Raw genomic sequence first — 18,048 nt, 5'->3', positions numbered from 1 at the left:
AAAGTCTCTGATTGGCTGGCTTGGCTCAGGCTCAGCAAACTAGCCAATTAACCAACCAGCACATTCTGCTCTGTTGAGCCTGGGCAACCTCCACATGCTCAGAATGCAAAACCAGGGGTCTACACTAATCAGCTGATCAGGCTAAGAGCCTGAGCTGAAGACTTTTTTTCCACAACATCCGGTCAGCAGGAGGGAGCATGCCCTGCAGGAAGTCCATAAACAATTAGTTCAATGACACTGCTGCTGCCAGACCAGGTGTTCTTTCCTTGTCCGGTGCCACAGTGCAGCCACCACTACCACAGCACTGCCACAGCATGCAAATGGGGTTTTGAATATTTGTATTAACATTTGGGGGGGGCTGGGGGAGAAGGGTGCCAAACCCCAGCAATCTGATAGGTAGCTCCCCTGGTATTTTGGTTATTCTGTTAATTAGAGTACTATATTAGCGTTGGTGAGTTTTAATAAAAACATCACACCATTCTGAATATTTGTATTTATTTATTACATTTCTGTACTGCTCAATAGCCAAAGTTATCTACCTATGTCTTCCAGAATATTCCAACTTCCAACTTTTCATAACAATATTTCTTCTTTCTATTTTAACTCCAGTTCTGCTGATTGCCCATGTTCACTTTCCTTCAAGTATATTGGAAATTACCTCAAAGAATTTATAGGAATACACAGGCTCAATACCTCAGTGGAAACTGCGAAATAGCCTCCATATAAGCTATTTTACTGTGTCCAGAAGGCTGACAAAGATCATATGACTCAGAGGAGGCATAATGTAGCAGGAAGATAGTGAAAATGTCAAACAATGTGGGGATTAAAGGCAGGTGAAGCATACAATTCTTGCTAGGGGCCATTTAAAAACTATAGTAATTTTATTTTCTGCTGCCTTCAAGATCTTAATCAGGGTCATACAAGTAGGGTAAGATATGCACTTTACAGTCTCTATGTAGTTTCAGTTTTTGCTACCTGCTGTTTTAGCTCTTCAGAATCCTCAGGAATTTCATATCACAGCATTATCAGACAACCATTCTCTCTCTCCCTTCTCTCCCCCCTTCTCTCCCTCCTTCTCTCTTTCTTTCTTTCTTTCTTTCTTTCTCTCTCTCTCTCTCTCTCTCTCTCTCTCATAACTCAAATGAGGACATATAACAAGAAACGTTTTAAGTGACCATTTAGTTTCACTGTTAAAATCTTTGATCAATTGAGGGCAGTAGAATTTATAATTGCACCTTGACATTTTATAAATGTCAAGGTGGTTTTTGTGAACCGCCCAGAGAGCTTCGGCTATTGGGCGGTATAGAAATAAATAAATAAATAAATAAATAAATAAATAAATTTGTATTTGCATACATGCAAGAAATTTAAAGATTACCTAGTCTGACCCACTGTTCCATGTGTCATACTTAATTCCACAACTATATTAGCTGCAAGGATAGAACTGAATTCCCTTTGTTGATGGAATAACACTGTACCACATCTGGTGTTTAAATATTCTGTGACAGGCCTTAAAGTGATTATAATTTGTTAAGATGTATCATGTTTGCTGGTGTGATAGTTACCACAGTACCTTTGTCAAGGTCCCCCTTATGACCTGGACCTCCTTAAGGATCTCTTCCCTCCTTAAGAGTCCTACCTTCTTTCTTTTAAATGTCCCCTTCCCAGTAATGTGGGGTTTAGGCTGTAGGTTTGGGATGACTGACACTCTAGACACAGGGTTTAACTACGAAAGCTTACTGATAAATTAAAGCAAGCAAAACACAACTAAAGCTATTTACGTAATAGAGCTGAGTGATACAAAAACATTTAAAGAAAATAAGGGAGCAATCCTATGGCTGCTAGACAGTGGCTAGACGGCGATAGGATATCTGGTTTTCTGGGAACTGACCTCCCCCCACTTCTGCGCTGCCTCAGAGGCTGTGCGGAACAGCCTCATGCTCCGCGCTCACAAGCGGAACGTGGAGCAGCTGAAAAGGGGCGTTCTGGGGCAGGGAGGGCAGAAATGCCTGTATGACACATCCAGTGTGTCGTACAGCAGCCTCCTCCCCTGCTCTGCCCTCCCACGGCTAGAAAGCTGTCTAGCCGAAAATGCAGGGCAGAAGGAGTGTGGAGGGAACGATCCCCACTGTGCTTCTCCTGCCCTGCATTGGACAGGCGGTCACCTCCGAATTCGGAGGTGGCAGCCTATCTGAATAGGATTGCACCCTAAAAGTTGCAAAATGCAAGTTCCTTTACCCTAGCTATCCTTAGACTTTTCTAGGCTGCTTCTTCCTGCTCGCTCTTCAGACTTTTTTCTCACTTCAGGCTCTGGCTGTCTCTGCTCTTACTGGCTCTCTCACTCTCTTTATATACCCCCCTCCCTCAAGACTGAAAGTACTGCTTCAAACCTGAAGAAAGGAAACTTAAGTGGACAAATGAAACTACTCCTCTCAGGGTTACCCATCCCAACCTAAACCTATGGGCCTCTAAGCCTGACCTCCCCCCACTTTTTGCTTCTGTAGGCCTCAAACCTTCACAACCTAGTTTAAACATGGGTGGGGGTAGGTCTGTTGACTAGGGATGTGCACTGACCACGTGATTTGGTTTGGACTAGAGATGTGAAGGCCTGGAAAAAACAACAGAAAACAATGGGAGAGGGAACTGGAAAAATCTACTTTAAAAATCATACATTTTCCTCAATTTTTTCCTCCAGGGATTTTTGGAAAATCGGGGGGGGGGGGTCTGAATTTTTCAATTTTTCTTCCCCTCCTCTTTCCCTCAAAACTTCACATGTCTAGTTCAGACCCTGCTTTCATGATTTTGAAAACAGCCCAGTTCAGCTTGGATCTATTTAGAGACTGCCTGCTTTGACATGGGTCCGAATCCAAATATCAATTTCAATATCTAAATCTTCAGGCATCCCACTGACTATCATTGGAAATCAACAAATGGCTATAATGTGTGTTTTTTTGCATTTCTCAGATTTGGATGAACTTTACAGATGTGTAGTCCCTTGTGAGGGAATTATACCACCAAATTTCGATAAATAGATACAGGGTTTTTTGTGCCTTTAAATTTTGAGAGAGAGAGATTTTAAGGCAACTGCCAAGTTAATTACTTTTGGGCAGAACTGGATGAAATCTGCAGGGATAGTTGCCCCTTCTGAGGCAATCAAGCCTGATAAGTTTTAGTTGAATAGGTGCAGGGAGCTTTGTGCAAGAGCAGCATTTACAGTTTGAGACTTTAAAAAAAGGATGCACTTATCTCTTATCTCTATTTTTTTGTGGGCAATTGTTATAAAAAATGACATACAAAAGAGAGGTGGCCCTGTATGTGCACAAAATTTCAGAAAGATAGGTGCAGTGTTATTTTGTAGAAGGGGATGTTTGGTGGGAGAGGGGAGTTATTCACTTCACCTTATCCCCCGCCCCCATGGGTGGTTTTTTGTTTTTGGCAATTTATATGCCATATTGAGAGCCAGTGTGATGTAGTGGATAGAGTGCTGGACCAGGACTTGGGAGATCTGGGTTTTAGTCCCCACTAGGCCATGAAGCTTACTGGCTGCCTTTGGGGCAGTCACTGGCCTACCTCACAGGGTTGCTGTGAGTATAAAATGGAGATGATAGGAGGAGGATCATGTGAGCCACCTTGGGTTCTTTGTAGGAGTGCACGAAAGCCACTTACCTGGTCTTGCAGCTTATTCGCGGTGGGAGGGAGGCGCTTCGATGCTCCCCCCGAAGTTCAGGCTGGGGGGGAGGCTTCTCGCCTCGCCCGGCCGAAATTCAGGCCGGGGAGGAGGCTTCCCGCCTCACCCGGCTGAAATTCAGGCCGGGGAGGAGGCGCCTCGCCTCACCCGGCCGCGAAATAAAAAGTTTTTTTTTTAAAAAAAGCCCCCGTGATAGGCTACGTGACGATTAACGTAGCCTATCATGGCTAGATCTGCAAAGTAAGCCATGATAGGCTACGTTAATCGTCACGTAGCCTATCACGGGGGCTTTTTTTTTTTTACTTTTTATTTCGCGGCCGGGCGAGGCGCCTCCTCTTTAAAACCTTAAAAAAAACTTTAAAGGTGACTTAAAAAAAAAAAACGCGTATGCAAATGGCGGCCCCCATAGGGGTAAATCTTTACGTAGACTACAGCGACCAAATAAGGAACGTGAATGGCGGCTCCCTATGGGGGCTGCCATTAGCCGTACGCGCTTTTTTTTTTTTTTTTAAAGTCACCCGTGATAGGCTACGTGACGATTTACGTAGCCTATCACGGCTGACTTTGCAAATCTAGCCGTGATAGGCTACGTTAATCGTCACGTAGCCTATCACGGGGGCGTTTGTTTGTTTTTTTACTTTTATTGGAATGGCGGCGGCCGCAGCCGGTCGAAAGACCGGCTGCCGCCCCCACCCCTGACGAAGACCTGACGAACCGCCACCGGGACCCGCCGCCGGGAGGGACATTCGGGAAAGGTAAGTCCCGTCCCGGGGGGGTGCGGGGGCGGGGGTGTGTGGAGAATTTCTCCCCGAAACTACTTCGGGGGGCCGAACACGTTGGCACTCGGCCCCCCGAAGTTTCGGGGAGAAATTCTCCCCCATCCCTAGTTCTTTGGAGGAGGAAAGGCAGGATATAAATGTAATAATAAATAAAAAATAAATAAGTAGAGGTTCCGAGGCATGAAACCTGTAAAGCTTTTGGAAGGATAGGTAAGGATCTAGGGAGTTAGAATGAATGAAAACAGTTTAAGACTTTTTCTTTTCTGCTCAGTTGGCACCAAATTCACAGAAAGTGCAATAGACGAGGGGTGGAAAATGGATGTGGAGCATACAGTGGCAAAAGCAGAAGAACTTGAATATCCAGCATTTTCCAAGCAAGCACCCAGTGGTACACATAATGAGTTTTAATTGGTCCTGGATGTGTCTTTAGTTATGACTTGACTGTTCAAAATTGTTTCAGTTATATGTTGTTTGTGTATTTTGTCTGTGTGCTTTTATGCAAATGGTTTTTAAACTTTGTATATTGTATTTTAATGTTTTAACTTCTGTAAACTGCCCAAACAGCTTCGGCTATGGGGCAATAGAGAAATGTAATAAATAGTAGTAGTAGTAGTAGTAATACACCCTCCCAGGTCCTGCAGACTCCACAAAACCTCTTTTAACATCCCTGTTCATTGAAGAGAAAATTAGCAAAGGGCAACTGACACTGGATGAGTCTTATGATATGTTACTTCAACATCCCACCACCAAAGCACTGAGATTGAAGAGCCTTAGTAAAACCATTCACTATGATTAGAAGGTAGAATTGCCAGTCAGAAAACTACACCCCTTCCTCGCTCTCTCCCCCATCTCCCCAGCCCAGTGTTCTCCTTATATGGAAAGCTTTGTGAGAAATCTATAGGGGTGGACGAAAGTCCCTTACCTTTCGCCGAAGCTTTTTCGCGGTGGGGGGGAGCGCTTCGCTGCTCCCCCCGCGAAGTTCAGGCCGGGGGGGGGAGGCTTCCCGCCTCGCCCGGCCGAAATTCAGGCCGGGGGGGGAGGCTTCCCGCCTCGCCCGGCCGAAATTCAGGCCGGGAAGGAGGCTTCCCGCCTCGCCTGGCCGCGAACTCGAAAGTAAAAAAAAAAAAAACAACACGTCCCCTGATAGGCTACGTGACGATTCACGTAGCCTATCACGGCTGACTTTGCAAATCTTGCCGTGATAGGCTACGTGAATCGTCACGTAGCCTATCAGGGGACGTGTTTTTTTTTTTTCTTTCATTGCAATGGCGGGGGCGGCAGCCGGTCGAAAGACCGGCTGCCGCTCCCACCCCGCTCGAACACCGGACGAACCGCCGGCCGGACCCGCCGCCGGGAGGGACATTCAGGGAAGGTAAGTCCCGTCCCGGGGGGGGGGCGGGGGGGCGGAGGATTTCTCCCCGAAACTTGTTCGGGGGGCCGAACACGTTGGCGCTCGGCCCCCCGAAGTTTCGGGGAGAAATTCTCCGCCATCCCTAGCAAATCTATCAACTTTTGGATATCATGTGTCTGCATCCGTCTGAATCCCGAATCTTCAGGAATGTTCAGATTCAGAATTGCTTTGCTTCAGAAGAGCTCCACTTTTATTCAAACGTCTCCTGAATCTGTCAAAATCAGTCTGATTCAGTTCTGGACAAACTCCCAGCCAGGGCATATCATCAGCATCAGACAGCTTTTCTGAAGAAGGATTTCTGGAAAGCAAAACAGCCATGAAATAAAGAGCTGTCTTCTTTGGGCTTCACCTGTCAATCAGTAGAAGGCCATATAACCACTTCAGACATATATGGGGGGTGGGGAACTACATAAGATTCATAAGGAGCTCAAATCCCTTAATTATTATCCCTTCATCTTTAGGGAGCTGTGCTTTGGCTGATTTTGGAGACTTTCTGGTACAGAGAACCATTAGAAGTTCTCCAGAAAAGTAAAATTAGTATAGCCAGCCTTGGGCTATTTTGCTTTGAAGGCCTAGTGTAGATGATTCCTTGAAGGTATTAAGGCATGTTTTAGATAAATACAATGATGCAGTCATTCTCAGTTACTGGAACACTTCCTCAAGGACAATTGTGAATTGTGACATCAGACCAGCCAGGTGTCTGCTACTAGTGTGAATTCCAAGGCGTATCCCTGCTGCCACACACCTTAGCTGGCATGGAGAATTGGCTTTTGTGCCCACTCAGAAGGAGGTGGGCATGCTGGGGCCAACTGTCCAGATGCATACATCACCCCATGCTGGTGTGTGTGTGTGTGTGGGGGGCTGCATAGGCTATATCAGCCGATTCCACCCCCTGCCCTTTGCACATGCTATCTGTCTGGCACCTACCCTCCCGTCTTGTGGTTAGATGCAGCTTTTAAGGGAAAAGTGGGACTAGTTGCTAAACACCCAGACTGGCCAATGGCATCTGGTGTTTGTTTTTTTTTTGCTGACTCCATGCTGCTTCTCCATGTGTAATTGGCTTGTAGAAGGGTCCAGTCTCCTTAAATAGAAAATATGGTTAGGACTGGGAGGTAGGGCAGTGCAGATAGGGCACCTATGGGTGAGTGATCAGTGACCACCAAGGGATGCCAAAAAGTCAAAAGTGTGGCCAGAGAATGAAGGCATGCTCTGTACTGTCTCTGCACACAGGTCCTGGGAGTTTGCACTTGTTTATTAGCATCACTGTACCTGCACAACCTACTGTTGCTGATCTCCTTTTCTGTAAATCAGTGAAGTTGTAGCCCTAGGCTGTGTTTCCACCAGCAATTTACTCCAACCTGGCTGCATAGTGAGGTCTCTGTGTTTCCATGACATCGTGGCCATTCAGCACCAGGCCTGCATTTTAAGGGGGAAAAACTGCTTCTTCTGAGCCTGGGTATAGTCAGACTTTTCCAGCTTACTTCGGCTCCATTACTGACCTGTTTCTAGGGATGTACGAAAGTCACTTACCTTTCTGCAGATTATGTTCATGGGAGGGGAGGCATTCCATCCCTACCCCCGGAATCCTCGACGGGGGGGGGGAGGTGATCCGTTCCTCCCCCCCCCCGGAATCCTCCACGGCCGGCTGTGCTCTGCGGCGGCTCCGCGGAGCAGCCGGCCAGGCCCAGGCCAGAGCTGTCTGCAGCCGGATTTCCGGCCGCGGAGGGCTCTGGGTAAAAAAAAAAAATGCGTACGCAAATGGCGGCGGCTATGGCCTCCGCCATTTGCGTTCCTTATTTTTTGCCATCTTTGTCTACGTAAATATTTATGTAGACTATTACGGAGAAAATAAAGGCAAACGCAAATAGCGTAGCGGGCGCTATTTGCATCCCTTTTTGATTCACCGTTTTAGCCTACATAAATATTTACGTAGGCTAAAACGGTGAATCAAAAAGGGACGGAAATAGCACCTGCTACGCTATTTGCGTTCCCCTTTATTTTTGCCGTAATAGTCTACGTAAATATTTACGTAGACTAAGACGGCGAAAAATAAGGAATGCAAATGGCGGCGGCCATACCTGCCGCCATTTGCGTACGCGTTTTTGTTTTTTTTAACCCAGCCGTGATAGGCTACGTAAGTCTTTACGTAGCCTATCACGTCTATGGGGAAAAAAACCCAAAAAATGACAAGACTGCAAATGGCGGTGGCGGCAGCCGGTCGGAAGAGCAGCTGCCGCCGCCGCCGCCTGGAACATCCACCCCTGGTAAGTCTCATCTCGGGGGGGATCCGCGGGGGGGGTGGCAGGCCGTTCCACCACAGATTTCGGGGGGCCGAATGCACTGGCATTCGGCCTCACGAAGATCCGTGGCAGAATTCTCTGACATCCCTACCTGTTTCCACAACTGCACTTGGTTTGGTATCATAGTCCTGCCCATGGCCAAGGAGGCGGGAACACTGATGAGGTAATGAGACCCAACCCAGGCTCCGCCTCCACTCAGACTCCACCCAGCCACCAAGAAAATAATTTGATTAGAGCTCAGTGGAAACAGCATAGAGCCCCATGCTACAGTGATGGTAAGCTTGTACTTCAAGCACTGTGGAAACTGGAAAAGGAGAAGATGCGATTGGGGAAACATCGCAACAAAGTTGCAAACAAAGTGAAGCCAATAGCATGGAAACACGCCCCTAGTTTCCCCAAGACCTGTATTCTAGCTATCATCACAAGCACCTTTTGTTTCTCCCTGCCCCATTTCTCTGTGAGAATGTAACTCATTAACAACAAAATTGTATGGGGAAGGAAAAGGGGAAAACTGAGGTGGAGGAACTGTTGCCTCTTCCAGTGTCCTGCCAGGACACACCAGCAGGATGACAGGTAGGGTGTGTGGATTTTTTCCCCTTTTTATTTGGCAATTTATACCTATTTCTTAAAAAAATATATATTTTCCCTCTTGTTGCTTGAATGGGAGAAAAATAAACTCCATCAGCTCCAGTGCTGGTGTAGTTTTTTCCATGTTCTGGGTCACGTTGTTGGAACAGGACAGCATTGCATTCTGGTGATCCGCAGCATCTTCCAGCATGCCCCAAGCATGCCACAGCCACAGGTAGGAGATTAGCAAGGCCAGATTTCCCTCTCTGAGGGTGGAGCACTCTCTCCGCTTGAGAGACAGATATCCTCAAAAATCCTGTGGCCCCGGGACACCTTCTGGAACCATGGGATTGCATCCTAGATGTGGTTTCAGGAATCTATGCTTTGCTCTTTTTCGTATTGTTCTTTATTACTATTTGGTCTGTGGACTTTTCTTTCAATAAATACATGCATTTCTAAGCAAAGCAGAGGATTTCCAGTTAGCAGGTAAACAGTAACTATTTTGGCTGCAGTGCCCAAGTTCTGAACATAACAGTGGTGATTCATAAATATCAGGGTTTTCATTAATTCATCTTGCAGGTTTCGGAATAGAAATTTAAGTCATAAATAAACAGCTGGAAATTTTAGATTTCACCCCCTTGAAAGGTGACTTTGGGAAAAAAAAGTTATTTGGGGGATTTCCCCTCCTCCCCACACACTTCCCTCCATTGCTTCTCAAATCAGAAATAAGCTACAAGAGATATATGCCTGTATTTTTCAGCTCAGTCTTCAGTGGAAAATAAAAATGACAAAAGCTCTTCATAAAATTTAACAGTTAAGAGAAAAAAAGTAGATGCAGTGAGGAACATGAGCTGAACAAGCAAACAGAAGAATGCAAGGGTTTATGGAAACAACTTTTTTGTGTTGTGTATCAGAGTTGTCACAAAGCAAAATCTGAAGCAAATTGGGACATCTCTGCTCATACAAAACAGTCATACTAATTTTGAAAACAACAAGAATTTGATAAGATTGTAATAAGATTAGCATATAGCACATCAGTAGAATCTTACAATTTTGTATCCGCTTCAAATTGTGCAATTAGCCTAAATTAGTAGTCACCATTTGTTTTCTTTCTTACTTTGTTTTTCACATATATGTGATAATAGATAGAAAAACTATTGCTATAGTCAGCACACTTATCAACAACTATGGATATGGATAGTAGGCGGTGGGTAGCAGGTGTTTCTTTAAAATGAAAAGCACAGGCATTCTCAAGCAATCTTTAACTAATATCCAGAGATTTGGGTATGCTCAGACAATGTATATATGGATCTTTTGCACATACAGTATGGAGCACTCTGTTCATTTCCCTGGAGCTAACTCCTCTGCATACTTGTGAGCATGCACTCCTGTGATATCCTTCTTCTACTGGAACTGGGGAAGCTTTCCCATTCAGAGGAAACTCTGTGAGCCTGAGCCCGTGTACATCTTTGTAATTACTAGCTTATTTAACAGTTTGAAACTAAAGCATGACTTGACTGTCCTACATCAAAAACAAAATGCTGCTCGTTATTTCATTTTTTAAAATCTCATTCAGAAAGTCAGAGATAAGCAAGCTACTCCTATAATTAAAAGCAGGGAAGTGAAATTGTTATCTGTCTCCCAGTATTAATGCTTTGAATATAGATTGTTTCTCACATATTAAAATAAAAGGCTGCTGTGCCCAAATTGTGGTTGGTCATCTTCATAGGGAATCACCTGTATTAGAAAAATATTGCAAGACTGCCAGATTTTTTTAAATCGAGAAGTGTGGTGAGCTTTGCAATACGCTCAACAGCAAGCACATCGGCATTGTGATTTGCCAGGTCCAAAATAACATTTTAAAGTTATATAAAACCTGTCCTAGTGAAATCTGTCCTAAGAAAAATTGCAGATAAACATATGCAAATTGCATATATTCAAATAAGTATCTTGATCATGCATTATTACTCTCCAGTGAGACAATTTGTGTGTGTGTGTGGGTGTGTAGTGATGGGAGAATCAGTGAGGCTCAAGCTTGTTGAGGTTCTCCGAGTTCCACTTCAGAGTTCAGTCTGCCTTGTTCCTATTCCCAATTGTGAGCATTTTTCCCCTGTTTGAATAGGAAAAATGTGCACTTGGATGTGCATTTTTAGAAGTGCAAACCCGAAAGCATACTTTCCCCCATTGACTAAAGCGTGAAAAGTGAATGTTTTCAAAATGCGCATTTTTAAAGTTGACATTTTTATTATTTGTTTACCTATTTATTCATTTAAAACATTTCTTGGCCACCGTTCAGAGTAGAAGCCCTCCCAAGGCAGCTCACAGCAACAAAATACATAAAATAGTTAAAATATAAAAGTGATAACAACATGAAAACAATAAAACCAACAATAAAAGCCAACACTAAAACCAGCAACAATCAATGATAACAGCACTAACAGGAAAAATAGCAGTCATATCAAGAGAAGGCCAAGGTAAAATAATACGTTTTCAAGGCCTTCTTAAAAGTCTGCAGTGACAGAGCATGGCGGACCTCTGATGGCAGCTTGTTCCAAAGGTGTGGGGCTACTGCAGAGAAAGCCATCTCATGTGTGATCACCCACCTGACTGATCTCACGGGTGGGCAAATGAGAAGAGCCTCTCTTTCTGATCTTAAAGTGCAGGCAGGCTGATATGAGTGAAGGCGATCCTTCAAGTAACTTGGTCCCAAACTGTTTAAGTCTTTAAAGGTCAAAACCAACACTTTGAATTGGGCTCGGAAACACTCCAACCAGTGCAGCTGGCACAGTATAGGCAGTATGTGATCAAATCGCCTCGCCCCCACCAATACTGGGGCAGCCATATTCTGCATGAGCTGGAGTTTCCGAACCGTCTTCAAAGGCAGGCCCACGTATAGCACATTACAGTAGTCCAGCCTGGACGTGACTGGTGCATGGATAACTGAGGCGAGGTTCATCTTCTCCAGATAGGGCCTCAGTTGGTGTACCATCCTAAGCTGGTAAAAAGCACTCCTGGACACTGCAGCCACCTCAGCTTCTCCAGTTAGCTCAGAGTCAAGGATGACTCCCAGACTGCACACTTGGTCTTTCAGGGGGAGTGCAACCCCATCTAAGACCAGTTGTAAACCTCCGTCCAAAGTAGTTGGTTTCCCAACCCACAGTACCTCCATCTTGTCTGGATTAAGTTTAAGCTTGTTCACCCTCATCCATCCCAAAACAGCCTCCAGACACTGGTTCAAGAGTTCCAAGGCCTCCCTGGGATGTGCAGATGGAAACGAGCAGCAGAGCTGAGTATCATCCACTTACTGATGACAATTCAGCCCAAACTAGGGATTCTGGAGAAATTTGAGACAGACTAAAATGAGCTCGGAGTTCTAAGAATCTGACCTGCAGAATCTACTGCAGAGCGAGCTCCTCAGGCTGTATGGAGTGCTTGGTCTTTCGGATGATTTTTTTACTTCCCCAAAATGTATGCATATATACTCATAGGAAAATACCCAAGTTTCTGCTGAGGGAACATTGAATGGAATGGGGGATGATACACTAAATGTTACGTACTTAGGTAAGTTATGTAAATACTTACGTAAATACATAATTATTTGCGTATTTTTCTGCATGAAAAAAAATATTCGCATCTGTCTGTGAGTGGACAACAGAACAAAAGGCACCTGACAATCTGCAAAACACAGACGGAGCAGATTTTACACAGTCTGTACATCCCTAGCCCAAACCTCCTGATGACTTCCCCCAGAGATTTCATGTAGATGGTCAAAAGCATAAGGGACAAGATAGAACCTTGCGGCACCCCACAGGCCAATGGCCATGGGGTGGAACAGAAGTCCCCCAGCACCATCTTCTGAGACCACTCCTCCAGAAAGGACCAGAATCGCTTAAAACCATGCCTCCCAAGCCCAATCTAGATAAACGATCCAGAAGGATACCATGGTCGATGGTGTCTGGAATGCTGAGAGGTCCAGAAGAACCAACAGAAATGCACTCCTCACATCCATTCCGGGGCGTAAATCATCAAGCAGGGCAACCAAGGCTGTTTCCATCCCATAACCAGGCCTGAAACCTGATTGGAATGGATCTAAGCAATCAGTTTAATCCAAAATGGCTTGGAGTTGTGAGGCCACCACATGCTCCAGCACCTTGCCCAAGAATGGCAAATTTGACACAAGGCAGTAATTATCTGGAACCATAGGATATAAATTTGGTTTCTTCAGCAAGGGCCTCACCACAGCTTCTTTCAAAGCTGTGGGGACCTCGTCGTCCCTCAAGGAGGCATTTACCACCTCAGAGGTCCAAATACCCAGCCCAACTCTGGCAGATTTAACAAGCCAGAATGGGCAAGGATCTAAAGGGCAAGTAGTAGGCTGCAGTTCTTCAAGTAGTTTGTCCATGTTTTCAGGTTGCACAAGCTGAAAGGTATCCATAACATGACTAGATGGTGCACCAGCCCCGTCCATATCAGACTCTGTCAAAACAATGGCATCCAAGTCAGCATGAATACAAGCGATTTTATCTGTGAAGTGTCTGGCAAATTGTTCACAGTGGGCCTTTGAGGGTTCAAGTTCTTGTGTTCCAAGGCCTACACCCAAGGGGCCTTTAACCACATGAAAGAGCTCTGCAGGACAACACTGTGCAGATGCAATGGTGGCGGAAAAGTAGGATTTCTTCGCCACCATCATTGCCACACAATAAGATCACAAGTGGATTCTTAGCTGTGTTTGATCATGTTCATTCCGAGTCTTCCTCCCTTTGAGCTCTAATCATCGCCACAGATGTTTCATCGCCCTCAGCTCCTCAGAATACCAAGAAGCTGACATGGTTCTACGATTAGGTCGAAGATGTTTGGGAGCGATCTATTCAGTTGCCTGGGTCATCTCCTCATTCTAACCATTGACCAGGACCTCGGCAGGACTGCCAGCTAAGCCTTCAGGATTTTCCCAAGAGACCTCAAAAATCCATCTGGATTCATCAGTATCCAGGAGTGTACCATTTGGTCCGCCACCCCTGCGGAGGTTACACGTGGCCACAAGGTCAAAAGTGATCAGATAATGATCTGTCCATGCCAAAGGAGTCACTACTGGCTTCCCCACCTGCAGATCATTTTCTCCCAATCCAGCACAGAAAACCAGGTCCAAAGTGTGTCCTGCCACATGTGTTGAGCAAGATATTACTTGAGACAGGCCCGTGGTTGACATGGCGGCCATGAAATCCTGAGCCGCTCCTGACAAGGTAGCCTCGGCATGAATATTAAAGTCCCCCAACACCATATGCTGTGGGGTCCTCAACATCAAGCTTGAGACCACCTCAGTCCAAGGAGACATTTTTCTGAAGCACGCATTTTGTGAACAAGCATTGCAAGTTCAGGAATGTGAGAGCTTTGCCTGCAAAATGCACTCACATTTGGGGGTTCTGGTCTTAAATGAATGGAAACAATTCTCATTCTTGGGTGTAAAATAATAGAGGAGGTTTAACACATCTTTAATCTGGATGTCAGTGGCAGTGCCTGCATTCTCTTTTGATCCTGTTAGCTCCTCCCTACAAAGGCAAACACAGTAGTTACTTCTTGAGCTGGGAGAAATAACCCATTGTCCATGCAGTGGAGGAGGCTGTGTTGGAGGGACTTCTCTATTCCAATAAAACCCAAGACCACATGAATCTTTACAAAACTCATTCTGTGGGTTCTCCTGCCATTTCAGTGCCTGCTTGTGTTTGAGCTACATGTTGACACTGACTGAAGGACAAGCTACATATTCCATGAAATGTGTGTTGTATTTGCATGCATTTTTTAAAAAAACAAAAGCTGCTGAGTGAGACCCAGTCTATATCAGGAAACATGACTGCACCTATAGCAAAACACAAACACATCTGCAGGAAAGGGGACTGGGGAGGGGGTAAGAGGGGAGCAGAGGTAACTGTTGGTAGAAGGCTGAAGGTAGAAGAAGAAAACACAATCCAGCTGCAACTCAGCACACGTCCTGGAAAGGAAACCTATTTTGAAACTTTAGTTGAGGAGATGGGTACTGAGGGGATTAAAAGGGGATCAAAAAGGAATCCAGGGTCCTGAGCTTTCTAGCCATTGGTACAAAAAATAGTTTAGTGTGAAAAATGGTATAGGCCTGATAGGATGCAAGAGGTGTTGCATGTAAATTTGTACATTCTTAATGACTGTTAATGACTGCTAATGGAAGAAATAGTTCTACATGCATTTTCCCCCCACCAGTTTGGTCAATTCAAAATTTACCTTGTGTAGTTTGATTAGGATAGTGACCTGGTTTGCACAATCATTTTCAGCCACAGTGGCTTAAGCCACTGTGGTTTGCGGCACATTCCATAACAAACCAACCACAACCCTAAAATAGCCCATGGATTCTGGGTGGTTTGTTAACCATGCCTACAACCCACCCTTGCTGGGTTTGGATGACACGAGAACCTACGAGCAGGGATTGGGTTACAGAATGGGTGTCCTTAGGTTCCTGGCACATGCCGTAAATGATCATATGAACCCACTCAGTGACTCAGCAATCAAAGAGATATTTGCAAGTTCCATAATCCCCATTCCATACCAACATGTAGCTCCTGATTATTTAATTATATTAGCCTGGCATGCTATGGTCCATGGAGTCACGAAGAGTCGGACTTAACGAATGAACAACAAGAAGTCAACAAGTGTAAATTATAGTTCTTCGGCCCTGGCTGCTCCTCAGACCTTCTTTAGCCAGCCTTCTGAGACAAAATTGAGATTTTACAGTCAAGGTGTGTGAGGCATACCTCAAAAAATAGCAAGGCAACTAGGGTTCATGGCAACAGGGTTGAGAGCCCTTGTATTATCCAGCACCCCTGGTTCATTGTGTTTTGTGGCTCTTGCCTGATGCAAATATGCTTGCCTACTGCACTCATGGACTCTTCTATTTCCCACATGTAGTACCAGCACCAAATTAGTGCCATAATGTTATCCTTGCTCCTGCAAGTTATCTGTCCAGCATAGGCAAGGAAGGACATTGTAAGTACTACCAAATATATTAGCACATAAATTTGTATTGGAATCAAACCAAATTATTCCTTTGTTCATAGGAAGGTCAGATCTTATAATGAAATTATTATAACAATCTAAGTTATTTCTGTTATTTCTATCCACTATGATCTTAATATGCAAGTGACACCTAACCCCAAACTGAGCAGTATTAACAAAACAACAGTCGCATATTACTTCTTTGGAAGTTGCTTAAATTTCACCTTGTAATAATCTTAAGCAAATGATCCGCTACATTACCCAAATACTTGATTTTCACCCCTCTTCTTAAAACTATGGAACGTGAAATGTATTACTTAATAAAGCAGAGGGAAGGCTTTGTATTTTGTATTAAGATAGATTACTTATGTGAAATGAAAATTAAGTTCATAAATCAAAACAGCTCATTACAAGTTCCTTGTTTTACTGTAATTTATCAGTTGTACTTCTATTTTTTATTGTTTGGGTATCTAGCCTATGTCACTTATCCCTTTACTCCATCACTAAATCTGGCTGTTAGATATTGGTTACCTATCCATGAGCAAATGAATTATTGCCAAATGACTATATAGCCTGGCTTCATCACAGGCACTGGGTATGGAAGGGAGGAGTGGGGGAGGGCAATTGCTTCAGCTAAAGTAAACACCCATAGTGAAAAAAAAAATGACCTAAATATCAGTTTTCTTTTAAATATAGCTAAATACTTCCTTATTTTTAGGATATTTTTACAACCCTGGAATTGTTTTGAACATGCTTTGATTTCAAACCTTTATTTATTTGTCAAGATTTTTGTCTACTTTGTTAGTCATCTCTAGACTATAAATTATCTGCTAATGGTGTTGGAGGAGATCATCTTCAGAAGAATGCATCTTTTAAGAAGCTAGAAACTACAAACACAATGTGAGAAAGGGATTGTAATAGGTCTCAGCAGAAATCTCTTTTTCTCTCCCCAGCTGGCCTTCATGTGCACCAGCTATTTTAGAGAATGAGAGGACTGTTTGTGCCTCCCATCTACTCATCCATCTGTCTCTCTCTTCCTAAGTGCTCTCAGCATGCTTTACTTGCTTGCTAGGGCTCTGGTGAGGAACAACTGCATTAGGATATTGAAGGCAAGCATGTGCCTCTCGCTCTATGAAACTGCTGGTCCACCAGGATGCTGCACCCACAGGGGGGCTAGGCTGTGCCTCACATATGTAAAAAAAAAAATGTACAGTGCTGTTTGTGTGTGTGCTTGAATTAAGATTTCAGCAGATAAACAGCCATGTAATGTAGATTAAGAGAGAACCTGATCCAAGGTGACTTACAGTCATTTTAATTAGAATAATTAAATTAATAAATAATACTTTAATAAATAAGTATTTACATGATAAGCATGTTTACAAACTGGAAAATAAATAAATAAATAAATAAATAGGCATCCTCTGTATACAAAACTCTTCCCGTGTTTATTCCTGCCAGTGCTGATGAGCTGAAAATTGTGAATGGAACATTTTTGGTGAACTTCCAGGGCTTGTTGCGAGGGACGACAAAAAAGGGAAGGAATAAATACAATCTTGGGGAGAGGAGTGATGTCTGGCTGGGTCCAGGAGGTTGTAAATTCCTCCTTGAGAGAGGGACTGGTGCCTGCCACTTTAAAAGAGGTGGTAATTAGACCACCCCTGAAAAAGCCTAAACTGGACCCAGAGGATGTTAACAATTCTAGGCCAGTGGCCAACATCCCCTTCCTGGGCAAGGTGCTTGAGCAGGTGGTTGTAGGACAGCTCCAGGCACTGTTGAATGAAACGGATTATCTAGATCCATTTCAATCGGGCTTCAGGCCTGATTTTGGAACGGAAACTGCCTTGGTCGCCCTGTGGGATGACCTCTGCCGGGAGAGGGACAGGGGGAGTGCGACCCTGTTGATTCTCCTGGACCTCTCAGCGGCTTTTGATACCATCAACCATGGTATCCTTCTGGATAGGTTGTCTGGGTTCGGAGTTGGAGGCACTGCACTACAGTGGTTCCGCTCCTACTTGGATGGCCGATTCCAGAAGGTGGTGCTGGGGGATTATTGCTCTGTGGCATGGCAATTGTGCCATGGGGTTCCAGAGGGCTCTATTTTATCCCCCATGCTGTTTAACATCTGCATGAAACCGCTAGGGGAGGTTATCCGGAGGTGTGGGCTGAGGTGCCATCAATATGCAGATGACACCCAGCTCTACCTCTCTTTTTCATCAAACCCAGGTGAGGCAGTGACTGTTCTGAATCAGTGCCTGGGCACGGTAATGGACTAGATGAGGGCCA

Source organism: Heloderma suspectum, chromosome 2 (assembly GCF_057233095.1).
Source record: "Heloderma suspectum isolate Gila_16-S chromosome 2, 16-S_ref, whole genome shotgun sequence".
In the NCBI taxonomy this organism is placed as follows: Eukaryota; Metazoa; Chordata; class Lepidosauria; order Squamata; family Helodermatidae; genus Heloderma; species Heloderma suspectum.
The sequence above is the reverse complement of the archived record's forward strand: the minus strand, read 5'-3'. Positions refer to the sequence as shown.